Source organism: Lampris incognitus, chromosome 20 (assembly GCF_029633865.1).
Source record: "Lampris incognitus isolate fLamInc1 chromosome 20, fLamInc1.hap2, whole genome shotgun sequence".
NCBI classification, from domain to species: Eukaryota; Metazoa; Chordata; class Actinopteri; order Lampriformes; family Lampridae; genus Lampris; species Lampris incognitus.
This window is the reverse complement of record NC_079230.1, coordinates 27,186,028-27,199,948: the sequence shown is the minus strand read 5'-3', so window position 1 is coordinate 27,199,948 and position 13,921 is coordinate 27,186,028.

Genomic DNA, 13,921 nt, shown 5'->3' with positions numbered 1-13,921 from the left:
CCTATTCCCACAGTGGCTCGTGGAGTAGGGCGCTTCAGCAGGACCCTCAGCCTCCACACGTGGCTCCAGCCTTCCTGCAGAGCTCATAACTTAGGTCTCATTGACAATTTTGATGTGTTCTGGGAACGCTTTTCTTTTCTTAAAAATTTTTTTTTTGTTTTGTTTTAGAAGAGACCGTATCCACCCTACAAGCGGAGTAGCCGCATGTTGGTGGCCAGTTTTTTGTGAATGACTATTTACACTCCACACAGGCCCCCAGCTTAGTTCCATAGATAGAAAAAACAAAAAACTTTGTTACGTAAAACACAGGGTCTCCGGTTCGTTATCGCCCGTTGCCCCGTGTAAACCAGCTCTTCTAGAGGGGAGTCCTCTCTCACCCCATGGCTCTTACAATATTCCTGTTAGGATTAGGCCACGACCCACTGCCCTCTGCATTATGTGTTTTCAACTGTCAGGCCAGATAAGTTGATTACAGTCTGCTGTGGTGATTCCAGTCTAATTAAGCCCCTTATTCCAATTGTTTTTGCTCTTTTAAACGCCCCAGTCCGTGTCAAATAAATCTTTCATCCTCAGTGATTTAATTACTTCCCTCGACCTTGACTTTCTGCTTCTCACTGAGACCTGGTTTAAACCCGGGGAGTGCTCCCTCTAGTGGAGCTCTGCCCACCCAGCTATACATTTCTGAATGCGCCCAGGTTAACAGGTCGTGGTGGGGGTATATAATAGCTGCTTTTAAGAACTATTACAGTTGTATTCCTTTTACTTTTGGTTCTTTCTTTCCCCCCCCTCCTCCTCCTCCTCCCTCTCCCTTTTTTTCCCTCCCCAATTGTATCCGGCCAATTATCCCAATCTTCCGAGCTGTCCCGGTCTCTCCTCCTCCCCCTCTGCCGATCCGGTGAGGGCTGTAGACTACCACATGCCTGCTCCGATACATGTGGAGTCGCCAGCCGCTGCTTGTCACCTGACAGTGAGGAGTGTCGCCAGGGTGGGAGGGTCACGCCCCCCCCAATTCCCCCTCCAACCCGAACAGGCGCCCCGATCGACCAGAGGAGGCGCTAGTGCAGCGACCAGGACACATGCCCACATCCGGCTTCGCAGACACGGCCAACTGTCTGTAGGGATGCCCGACCAAGCCGGAGGTAACACGGGGATTCGCACCGGCGATCCCCCTGTTGGTAGACAACGGAATAGACCGCTACGCTGCCTGGACACCTTTTGTAGATTTAGCCATAATGGTGCATACAGTTCATTGATACATTTCATGACGCTTGATTGATATACAATTTATATATAGTTATTAACATTTCATATTAATAATTGATTCCATGATTGGTTTGTACGTTGTTTGTTCGTTGATTGTTGAGTAACACGTGATTTGATTTGTTCGTGATCGTTCCCATGTGTGCGTTTGTGTCTGATCTCGCGTTGTTTGGGGGACGCGCTTTCGCCTTCTCTTCCGGTCGCGCGCTTCCGCCTGCTTCCTAGCGGCATGATGCGTGGACTGTCGGGTGGCCCCGCGGTCTTTTCTCGTTGTTCGCGGGCATCGTGGGTTGATGTTCGTCACGGAAGCCACAAGGAGATCAAAGACGATCATTGCGAGTTTCACGGACAATTCCCTCATTCTGGCATGCAGCCAACGAGGTACGTTACGTGTAGCCCACGTTATGTGCGGTCTGATTTTATGTTAATTGTGCTAATTGTATTGTTTCGTGTATACCGTTTTCACGGTGTCGATGGAGATTTGGAGACTTCATCAAACCTGTTCAAGAAAGCTACTTGTGTTCGCCGTGCCTTGGGGGATTTATACCTTTGGTTCTTTTAATGTTGTGTAAACTACTGATAAGACACGTTAGCCCCTAGCTAACGGGTCTGACCCTTTAGCCGAGCCGTTAGTGACGTCGCCTTGTGGTGCAGTACACCTCGTATCGAATCCCGCACCGGGCAAGAAAATAACCGGTTACACTTGTAACGGTGTGTAACTGCTCCCAAAGCTTATCTTCTGGTACAGACAAAACTACGTGCCGACTGATGTTTGACAAGTGTTTTATTGTCTTCTTTCACAACTTCAAACACCGCTAAAAACTGAAATGAAACAATTACGTTTTATCATATTATCAGTGCGAAATTAGGCTCTGTTGGCCAATAGCCATTTCTTAGTAAAATACTGTAACGTGCATCGATAAGAAGACACGTTGGCCGCTGGCTGGCGGGTTTGATCCTTTAGTCGAGCGGTCAGCGATGTCTCCTGCGATGCGGGCGACAACACCTTTTAGTGTCCATGAGGATTTAGTTAGCCATGTAGCTTACCGACTAAAACTCTTGAAACTTGCGTTCACATTAACTTGTGACACAACAAATGAATTGCACAAAGGTAAAATGATGAACAATCACACACCGTGTGCGACTTCTGACCAGAAATTTAGGAGTCATTGCTGTCTTTTAACGTCGCACTGATGCTCTTCTTCTGCAAAGACCCTTTACTCCGCGTGTAACCTCAGATGGGTCCGGCGATGTACGCGTTTCCTCTCAAATTAGTCAACTTGGTCACATGACCGGTAGCTTGCCTATTCAACGTAGCTCACTTATCTGAACAGTAGGTGTCGCTATTACCCAAAACATTGTGAAACCAAAATTTGTATTTACAAATATAGTTTACAATATGATTACACAACAACACTAATTATACTAAACAAACTATTTCCCCTGGAAAGGGTTTTTAAGATATTAAGGAAGAAGCACATTTTCCTGCTGAAGCTACAGTGGGTGTGTAGACTCACTAGCCCTTGGCTAACGGCTCGGACCCTTTAGACCCCTGAATTCCCGCTAGTGGGATTCAGGGAGCAGGCGGGAATCGAACCTGGGTTCCCCGCACCTCGGGCGACTAACCAGTCAACTGAAGGGTCCGACCCGTTAGCCAAGGGCTAGCGAGTCCACACATCCATGGTCGTGCGCTGTTACTCTAGTTTTGAAATCTTAACTTTTAAAATTGTGTGTGACAACCCAATTTGCTGTAAGGTCATTTATCGACACCCCCCCCCCCCCATTTCATCTACAGGTTTTCTCAATGAATTCTCTGAGGTACTGTCTTGTCTTGTTCTTAAAATGGATAGGGCCATTATAGTTGGCGATTTTAACATCCATATTGATAATCCTTTTAATTCATTTGTCATAGATTTTTTTTAAACATTTCTAAATCTTTTAACTTTGTGCAGCATGTCACTGGCCGCACACATAACCGTGTGCGCACCCTTGATTTAGTTTTCACCCTGAACATGTCTTTAATTCCCCGAATAAGATCGATTTTGTCTCTGACCATAAATGTATTACATTTGATGCTTCTTTACCGCCTAACCTCAGGAACATATAATTGACATCTCGCATCTTTAATAAGCAGTCAGCAGCTATGTTTTCTAGTTACTTTTCCAATTTGGCCTGCTGCCCTCCTCACTTCACCCACTTTAATGACCAAGTTAGGTGGTTTAATGATTTGTGTACACTTGCCCTTGATTTTTCGGCTCCATATACTTCCAGGGCTGTTCCAGTTATTAACACAACCCCTTGGATCAGTGAAAACATCCGTCAAATAAGAAGGGAATATAGGAAGGCCGAACGCAGATGGAAAAAAACCCTACTCTTGAAGTTCATCAACTCCATATGGAGGCGTTATTATCTAAATTGAATCAAACTGTTAAAGATTCGAGAGCTGCTTACTTCTCTGACTTGATTGAGAATAATAAACGTAACCCCGGGTTTCTGTTTATCAATCAGCTTGTGAATTCCTCTCTTCCCGCCTGTTTTGCTAATGACTGTGAAAATTTCTTCTCTTTCTTTGTTGACCAGATCGATGGTCTAAGGTCCAATTTTACCCCCACTGCCCCCCCCCCCGGAATTTGCTCCCGTATCTCTACAGTTCCTTGTTAATACTGTAGACCTTATGCGTCCTTCCTCCAGTTCCTGTGATATAGTTCCAATAACATTTTTAAAATCCATCCTCCCAGGCTTAGGTCCCCGCCAGCTTTCTATCATCAACTGCTCATTCACATCTGGGTCTCTGTACATGACCATTTCAAATTGCCCGTGTTCTGCCCCTCCTCAAAAAAATCTCTTGTGATAAATTTCCAAACTTTTTTTTTTTTCATCCAAAATCCTTGAAAAAAATTTTTGCGGACCAAATCCTGCAGCTGACTGAGGGTCATAACATTTTCGATAAATTTCAATGCGGCTTTCGTCACAAGCATAGTACTGAGACTGCATTGAGTGTCTACTAACATTCATATGCATGCGGATAAAGGTGAATACTCTATCCTTATTCTCCTAGATTTAACTGCTACCTTTGATAGCATCGATCATGCCATCTTACTTGATAAGTTGGAGAACTGGGTTGGACTTTCTGGTACAGCGTTGAATTGGTTTCGCTCTTATTTGACTAATAGATATTTCGTATTAACAATCTTGTATCCTCGTCAGCTCCCCTATGTGGAGTCCCTCAGGGGTCTGTCCTTGGGCCAACCCTCTTCTCTTTATACATGCTTCCTCTGGGTCATTTATTTAGTCATTTTCAAGATATGTCATTGTTATCCCGATGATACTCAGATCTATTTCTCTGCCAAACCCAATAACCCGAATCAACTGTCCTCCCTCCATGATTGCTTAACTGCCACCAAAGACTGGATGTCCCTTAATTTCCTCCATCTAAACCCCGACAAAACTGAAGTTCTCTTAATTGGTCCTGAGAACTTTGCCATTGCAGTTGATCAGTTTATTGGTCCAATTCATTCATTCAAACATCAAACCTACCGCTAGATATCTTGGTATCTTCTTTGATTGGAATATGTCTTTTGATCACCATGTTACCAAGCTTGTCCACTCCTATTTTCTTCAGCTAAGAAATATTGCAAAAATCAGAAATATTCTGTCTTTTAAGGATATCGAAATAATAATTCACATTTTAATTTTCTCCCGTCTAGATTACTATAACTCCCTCTACTCTGGCCTCAGCCAAGCTACTTTAAATCGTCTACAGTTGGTTCAGAATGCAGCTGCTAGACAGACTACTATCTAGAACTAGCCATAGGTCCCATATTACCCCTATTCTTGCATCTCTCCATTGGCTTCCTTTAAAGTGGCGGGTAACTGAGCTCAAATCTGTGTTTTGGGATACCCATACCCCAGGAAAACACATCAGTAACCACCCAGCCAATTCTGTATGATTAAAAATGTTGCGAAGTATATAAAACAAAGCTTCAAAAACGTGTAAAAATCTGCAGCGTCCACTGGTTTCAGACTCTGGGGGCGTGGCACCGAAAGGAAGATGGTGACGTCACCAAGGAAGCCGGCCAAAAAATCAAGAAAGGAAAACGGGAAAAATACCCCAAAACGGTCTAACTCCGCAAATCAGATCGATCCATGGTTCAACACATTTTAACACGTCAACAGCCACACATCTCCCACATTTATAAAGTATTTTGAAGCAAATCTGTCAATTTGGTTACCCTGCTCTTTAAAATTCAGGATAATCGGCGACTTCCGGTTGACATAAAGACATAGACCTAGATAAAAGACAAGAGATCAGTGCATTTTCCCCCTCTTTTTTTAAGTCAAAATAAACAATAAAAAAAAGATTGAGTCAACCTCCCTCTGTTTATTATGGGAAACTCTAAAAGCGGTAACATTATTATCTTGTAACATTATTATCTCGGAGACATTATCTCGTACAGCATACATCTAGCCAGGAAAAATAAACAAAAAACATCAGGAGCTAATTGATGCAATTCTCAGCATAGATAGAGAGTATTCCAACTCTCCCAGTCCAGACCTGTATATCAAAAGGGATAAACTACAGTCTGAATTTGATTTGCTCTCTATGAGCAAAGAGGAACACCTCCTGAGATGTACTAAAGGGACATATTGTGGTGACCCACATCTATATAACGAAAGACATTCACCTAAGAGGACGGTGTACCTTTAAGGGAAGAGGCGAGGGGTCAGATAATGCACTTCCGCTTCCGGTTCACAGTTCAGTGTCGTTGTCGAATGTATGACATGCTAAGTTGGAGCTAGTAAACTACCTCGACTACGTCTACTCTCACGTCTCCTGTCTCGTTGTTTTCTAACTCCACAATATTATGAATATGGCAACAAGGCTAGACGCCCTTTAGCTCTCCAGCTTAAACGTCAGTCAGCCTCCCGCTTCATATCTCAAGTCTATGCCTCCTCCCACTCCCTAACTGCCGATCCAACTGAAATAAACTCTGTATTCACTTCTTTTTACTCCAATCTCTATAAATTGGAACCCCTTTTAAATCACACTTTAAAGGATGATTTTGAGATAATTTAGATATCCCTACTTTTGATGCCAATAATAAGAGGGATCTGGACAATCATATACAGCTAGAGGAAATAGTCACTTTTCTTGGATTAATGCAAAATAACAACGCACCGGGTCCAGACGGATTTCCAGTTGACTTTTACATGAAGTTTTCCCACCTTATTGTCCCTTTACTATTAGACATGTTCAATGATTCGGTGGAAAGAGGATCCCTCCCCCTGTTTTAAACCAAGCTTCAATTTCACTTATTCTTAAGAAAGACAAGAACCCTGAAGAATGTAGCAGCTGGAGACCAATAAGTTTGTTAAATTCGGATGTAAAGCTTTCTAGCCAAGGTCTTGGCATGCTGGTTGGATCCTTGCTTGGCAGATATAATTTCTGAAGATCGAACAGAGTTCATTAGAGGTTGGGAACTTTCTTCTAACATTAGAAGACTTTTGAATATTGTGCTTTCTCCTGATGCTTCTCAAGCTGCTGAAATGGTTATGTAGCCGGGTGGTAAATCTGTTAAATATGTTAAATGATTTTCCACTTAAATTTAGTATAGTTTAACTGTTAATATATGTAATTGTTACACTGTCAAGCCATGTAAAATGTCATTTGATGTATTTAAATTGTGAAGCAGATTGTGAGTGTATTTTTATAGTTTTGGTTGTCATTGAATGTTTTGACCAGTAAGTGGCAGTGTTGCGGACTTTTATTGTAACTCCGTGCAAGTCATCCAAGTGCATCTTGGGTATTCTTTCTGCGAGTCATCCAAGTGCATCTTGGGTATTCTTTCTTTTTTTTCTTGTGTGAAGCACCTGAAGATTGCGGTGTGACGGTGCTCTGACTCCGTAGTAAGTAGGTGTAAATATCTTGTGAAATATACCTGTAACATTATTCCAAACAATATTGTATGTCGGTAATTTGACAAGATGGTTTGATTTAGACGCTACTGGAGTTGATGTTCGGTGATTTTGGGCGCGAGCCGTCGACCACTGTTCGCCATTGCAGGCATGACAAGGTAATGTTGGCGTGCATAAAGCCACACCATGCCATTGTATTTGGGCAGTAAGGGAAATGTAAAGGTTTTATATGCATTTTAATTCTGTTTAAAGGTAACTGACAGAGTGAGAAGTTGCGCAATCTTCAGGAAGTTCCACATGTCTTTCTTAAACCCTGTTTAACATACATAGTCCACTGCCGTATTTTGCACCGTATGTTGTATTTTGTATTTATTATTTTCCTTTTAAAATCTTTTCTGTTAAACTTGCCACATCTGTGAACATTTATGAGCTGTTTGCTCGAAAGACACAGGAATTTATGCACTCAGTAAAACGATCTGCATTCGAAGGTTCAAACAATAAAATTAAAGCTACAAGAACCCCGGAAGTAATTGTGTCCTGTGTGTGGTATCTAATTCCACGGGCTACATAATTTGGTAGTGTAACGTGCATGGATAAGTAGACACGTTGGTCCTTGATAAACGGGTCGGACCCTTTAATCGACTGGTTAACGTTGTCGCTTGCGGAGCGGGAGATATGGGTTCGCGTCCCGACTGTGGTGACGGTCTCCCAGACTGCCCCCCCGAATTCGCTACAGTTATATCATTGGATGCAGGGAAGGCCTTTGATCGGGTTGAGAGGGCTTACTTGTTTTCTGTTCTGGGGAAATTTGGTTTTGGGTCTAAATTTATTTCTTGGATACGACTTCTATACTCTGCCCCTACTGCTTACATGACCTCTAACAAGATGTACCCTCAAGGTTGCCCAATCTCTCCCCTGCTCTTTGCAGTAGCTGTAGAACCTCTCTCCATTGTTCTCAAATCCTCCCCACTCTTCACTGGTATTCGCAGGGCTGGACTGGAACATCACGTTTCTCTCTACGCTGATGACCTTTTGTTCTATGTCACAGAACCGGCTAACTGTATAGATGACATTTTACAAATCTTGACGACCTTTGGATTGGTTTCGGGCTACAAGTTAAACATTAGCAAAAGCGAGTGTTTCCCTATTAATGAGGTGGCGAAGCAAATCTCACTAGGTACCCTACCTTTCCGACTGGCCCACACCAGTTTCCATTATCTGGGTGTCAACATTGCTCACTCCCTCCCCTCTCTCCATAAACATAACTTCATGAATTTGGTTATGGAAATTAAATCTGATTTGAAGTGCTGGGATTCACTCCCTCTCTCTCTGATGGGCAGAATCAACTCTATGAAAATGAACATTCTGCCCAGACTCTTGTTTATTTTCCAGTCCCTTCCAATATTTTTGCCAAAATCATTCATTCAAATGTTAGACAAAACAATTTCACCGTTTATTTGGGGGGGGGGGGGTTGGAACAAGGTGTTGTTGTAGTTCTCTGTTCTAAAACACACACAAAAAAAGGGAAATGTTGTGAAAAAAATAAAATAAAATTCAGAATAATCTATTGGATATTATTGATTAAATTTAAAGCACTGCATGATCTTGTCCCCAGTTGCATTTCTGATCTTCTCATTCCACTTCCCAACCACTCCGATCCTCAAACCTCGTTCTTTTATCCAGTCCTCACTCCAGCTGCAAAACAAAAGGTGACCGCACCTTTGCAGTTTTAGCCCCAGGCTTCTGGAATAATCTCCCCCAATCCATTATAGACTTGCTGAATCGTTGGACTTTTTTAAGTGGCTTCTAAAAATGCATCTTTTCAGGCAAACCGTTTTATAGATCCCCATCCCTGCCTTCTGTTTTGGTTCGTTTTAAGCTTGATGTGTTACACCCTATGCCATGTCTTATATTATTCAATTTATTATATGTATTTATTCATATTTTCTGTATTCCTTCCTCACAGATACCATCTATGATGAAGACGAGGTACTCCTGGCCCTTTCCAAACAGCTTGGAAACTTCACTATATTAGTGGGAGGGCCAGAATTTGTCCACTGTCTTCTGGTGAGTTTGACAGCATCAGATTTCATTGTAGAAATAAAATCAATGCATCTTTCCCAAGTTTACATTAAGTCAGAATCCATATGAGTCTTTTTTTGGGGGGGGGATTTCCCCCCCCCTTTTTCCTCCACAATTGTATCCGTCCAATTACCCCACTCTTCCGAGCCACCCCGGTCGCTGCTCCACCCCCTCTGCTGATCCGGGGAGGGCTGCAGACTATCACATGCCTCCTCCAATACTTGTGGAGTCACCAGCCACTTCTTTTCACCTGACAGAGAGTAGCTTCGTCAGGAGGACGTAGCGCGTGGGAGGATCACGCTATTCCCCCCAGTTTCCCCTCTCCCCTGAACAGGAGTCCCGACCGACCAGAGGAGGTGCTAGTGCAGCGACGAGGACACATACCCACATCTGGCTTCCCTCCCGCAGACACGGCCAATTGTGTCTGTAGGGATGCCCTTCCAAGCCGGAGGTAACACGGGGATTCGAACTGGTGATCCCCGTAGGCAACGGAATAGACCGCTATGCTACCCGGACAACCCTAGAATCCATATGAGTCTCGATGGGATTGTTGCACCCACTAACCCAGACATAGCAGTGAGAAGGTTTTAATTTTAACCCGATTAGAGGATTGCCATGCTCTTATTCTGTAGTCCTCATTCAGAGTGAATTCTGACTTCCACGGTTGTTGCCGAGACCTCTTTTCATAAGAGAAGTAACTGTTGCCCATTTTATTGCCTATACAGTCATGCTTACATATGTGGCGACAGACATGGGCGCAAGTCCATGAATACTGGGACGGCATCCAGCGCTTTATCTGTGCCCCCGTCCATAGGGTTAGTGGTTGTGTCAGGAAGGGCATCCGACGTAAAATTTTGCCAAATCAGTATATGGATTGACAAGACCATACCGGATCAGTCAAGGCTCCATACCGGATCGGTCAAAGCCCGGGTTAGCAACGGCCGCCATTGGTGCTGTACCTACCGATGGAAACTCTAAAATATGCTGTGTTGACCCCTGAGAAACAGGGAATAAGCCAAAAGACGAAGAAGATTCGTATTTTCTGTATTGAGTGTAAAGCACTTCATAACTGTGTTTTTAAAAGTGCTATATAAATTTTTACTATTAGTGTATTACCAACTATTAGTTAGATACTTGGTATAAAAGCACAATATTCTATTCTGTTCTTTTCTGTTCTTATGAAACCTCTGAGACCAAATCTCTTCAGTGAGGGGACAACATGGACTTATTTTGGGTAAATTAACACGGAGGAGTCATATTAAGATGTTTTGAGGACGCCCCCTCTATTTCACCTTTTGGTAGTTTTAGATGTATTGCAGATAAAACGTGAGGCAGTTAAACGCCGGTACGACCAAGAGCAGCTTAACGGAGGGACAAGGTGGGACAAATGAGTCTTTTGTCTGCCACAAAAATGCTGATTCCTCCACAGATTGTGAGAGGCATGTCAAGTCAAGTCTTGTTTTATCTGTATAGCCCTCAGCCATAATGCAGTCCAGGAGGGCTTTGCAATCCCATCACATTCTCCTGCAGATAGAAATAGAATAGGTGTCAATGTAAGCCCCCCCCCGCCCCCAAAGACCTTTAATTTGGACGAGGAAAACCTCCATAGAAAAACACTTGTAACTGCATGGATGAAAACCATCAGAAACTAATTCTCCGTTCGTAGTCTCCAGCTCATCTGATGAATGTCAACAGAGAAAGCATCAGGATTCTTACGATGAAAGCCAGCAACCCGCACCGCCACACCAGTGATCTATTCTTTTTCACGTTGCCCTCCCTCCCTCCATCCATCCATCCTTCTCCGCTATCGTTATGGCCTGACTAAGGTCATGTCACTAATTCATCCACTTTATTTTTTATATTGAGACGCGTTTCTTGTCACTCAGGAGCGCCTGTGGACAAACTTCTCACACATGGCTCCTTTCACCCTCCTTTGTCTTTAGCCCACTCTCTGCCCTGGGAAATTCTTCTCCCGGGTTACCGGTTGTCATGGTTTCTGAAGCCCCACTGGGGTAACCGGAGGGATTAGAGGCGGCCATTTTGGGGACAGCTGGGCCAGGTTGGTCCCTGCTGCCCCCTGACCCGCTCCCAGTCATTTTGGGGGGAAGAGGGTTGGCATTGTGTGGGGATTAAGGCTTCCTGTGTGTCAGCCTATTGCACGGGGAGTGTGGTGTGTATATGTGTATATGTGTGTGTGTATGGTGGTGGTGGTGGTGGAGAGAGAGTGAGAGAAATGAAAGAGAAAATGAAAGAGAGTGTGTATGAAAGAGTATGACACGGGAGGGGGGGGGTGCGAGTGGAGAGGGGCGTCCTCTACAGCTGCACCCTCAATCACACGTACTATACAGGCTCTGATTATCCCTTTCACTTGTGCACACATACACAACACACACACACACACACACACACAAAGACTGAAGAACTGAAACATATGAAAAGAAATTAAAGGCAAAAAAAAGAAAGAAAGACAGAATTAGCAGACAGCTATCCCGGCGCCTCATACAAAAGGGCCCCCGATCCAGACATACTGAGCGTTGGAACAAACAACAGATAACTGACCAAAAGAATACATTCACACACACACACACACACACACACACACACACACACACACACACACACACACACAGAATAAGAGTCATGCAAACAGAATACTAAAACAGTGAATTCATTGACACATGGGCTTAAACGAAAGCGGACAATAAACACAGACAATCCCTCCACACAGCCAGCAAACAACACTGTCGTCTGACAAAAACGCACAAAAAAAAAAGAAAGGGAAAAAGTTCCTCCGTTGTACATCACCATCGGTTTATTTATCTTTTAGAGAGCACAGTGGGAAGCACGGGGACAAATTATGACTACAACAAGTTTACAAGTGGTAAAGTACAGAACAGAACTAAACTGAGACCTGTAGGAGTGGACGCAGTGAGTCCAGACCCTCTCGGGCGGGGGAGAAGACTTGAGAGCAAGTAAAGGACGAGGGGGACGAGGGGAAGAGAGAAAGAAAAATACACAAAGCATCGAGGGTGGGAACTCCAACCCCCCCCCCCTTTTGTTCTCCCCAATTATATCCGGCCAATTACCCCACTCTACCGAGCCGTCCCGGTCGCTGCTCCACCCCCCTCTGCTGTTCCGGGGAGGGCTGCAGACTACCACATGCCTCCTCCCATACATGTGGAGTCACCAGCCGCTTCTTTTCACCTGACAGTGAGGAGTTTCACCGGGGGGGGGGGATGTAGCACGTGGGAGGACCACACTATCCCCCCCCCCCAATCAACATAGCACGTGGGAGGATCACGCTATCCCCCCCCCCCCAATCAACATAGCGCGTGGGAGGACCACGCTATTCTCCCCCAGTTCCCCCTCCCCCCCCAAACAAAATAGCACGTGGGAGGATCATGCTACCCCCCCCCAGTTCCCCCTCCCCCCCAAACAACATAGCACGTGGGAGGATCATGCTATCCCCCCCCAAACAACATAGCACGTGGGAGGATCATGCTACCCCCCCCCCAGTTCCCTCTCCCCCCCAAACAACATAGTGCATGGGAGGATCACGCTATTCCCCCTGGTTCCCCCTCCCGAACAGGCGCCCTACCCACCAGAGGAGGCGCTAGTGCAGCGACCAGGGCACGTACCCACATCCGGCTTCCCACCCGCAGACACAGCCAATTGTGTCTGTAGGGACGACCGAACAAGCCGGAGGTAACACGGGGATTCGAACCGGCGATCCCCGTGTTGGTAGGCAGCGGAATAGACCGCTACGCCGCGCCACCCGGGGGTGGGAACATTTTTTTTTTTTTTTTTTTTTTAGCAGAACGAGGCTCACCCTGGTGGATAGACATCGTCCGATAGGCCACCTCAGCCGCAACACGCCGTGGGTTGGTCTGCGTGAGAACGGGGAATCCATGTGCATGAATACGGCCATCGGCTGCTACCGAAGATGGCCGCTCAAAGTACCAGACGTTTTCACGGGTTCACTCTAGCATCTAGCAACGTCATCGTCATCATCATCATCATCATCATCGTCACCATCATCCTGTTTTTGTATCAGTAGATATGTGGGCAGCAGAGGACGCAGTGCAACTCACCAGGAACGTGCACTCAGCAGCATCGTGTTGCAAAAGAAAAGGAAGGAAGTTTAAAAAAAAATGCAGAAGTTGTCACTGCTGTTCATATTTACAATCATCGGCCATTACGAGACTGGCCTCTTTTGGTTTGTTGTTGGTGGCGGTGTTTGTTTTTTCCCCCCCCAACATCAGGAACCTGATCTCGTTCACAATTGAAGATACCATTAAACAGCTTATACTGGTTGTTTGATATTATCTGTGCTGAGACACGTCGGTAAACACACACACACGCACGCACGCACACATGCACACACACACATTGTGACAATTCTGCAAAGTATGTGACATTAAGGCCTCAGTGTGTTCTTTGAAGTAAAAAAAAAAAATACATAGCAAAGTGGGATCAAGTACTACTTTCACAATTACCTTTGCACATCCTGCTAGGACACTAGAGCTATCTAACACAACGATTAAACATCGAATCGGAATTAATAATTCTAGAAAAAATATTCTATTGAGAAATACATTCCCTTGTCAGGACCTTGTGAAAAAATAAAACTGTTCGAGGCAAAGAGCCAAATCGCGCTGGCTTG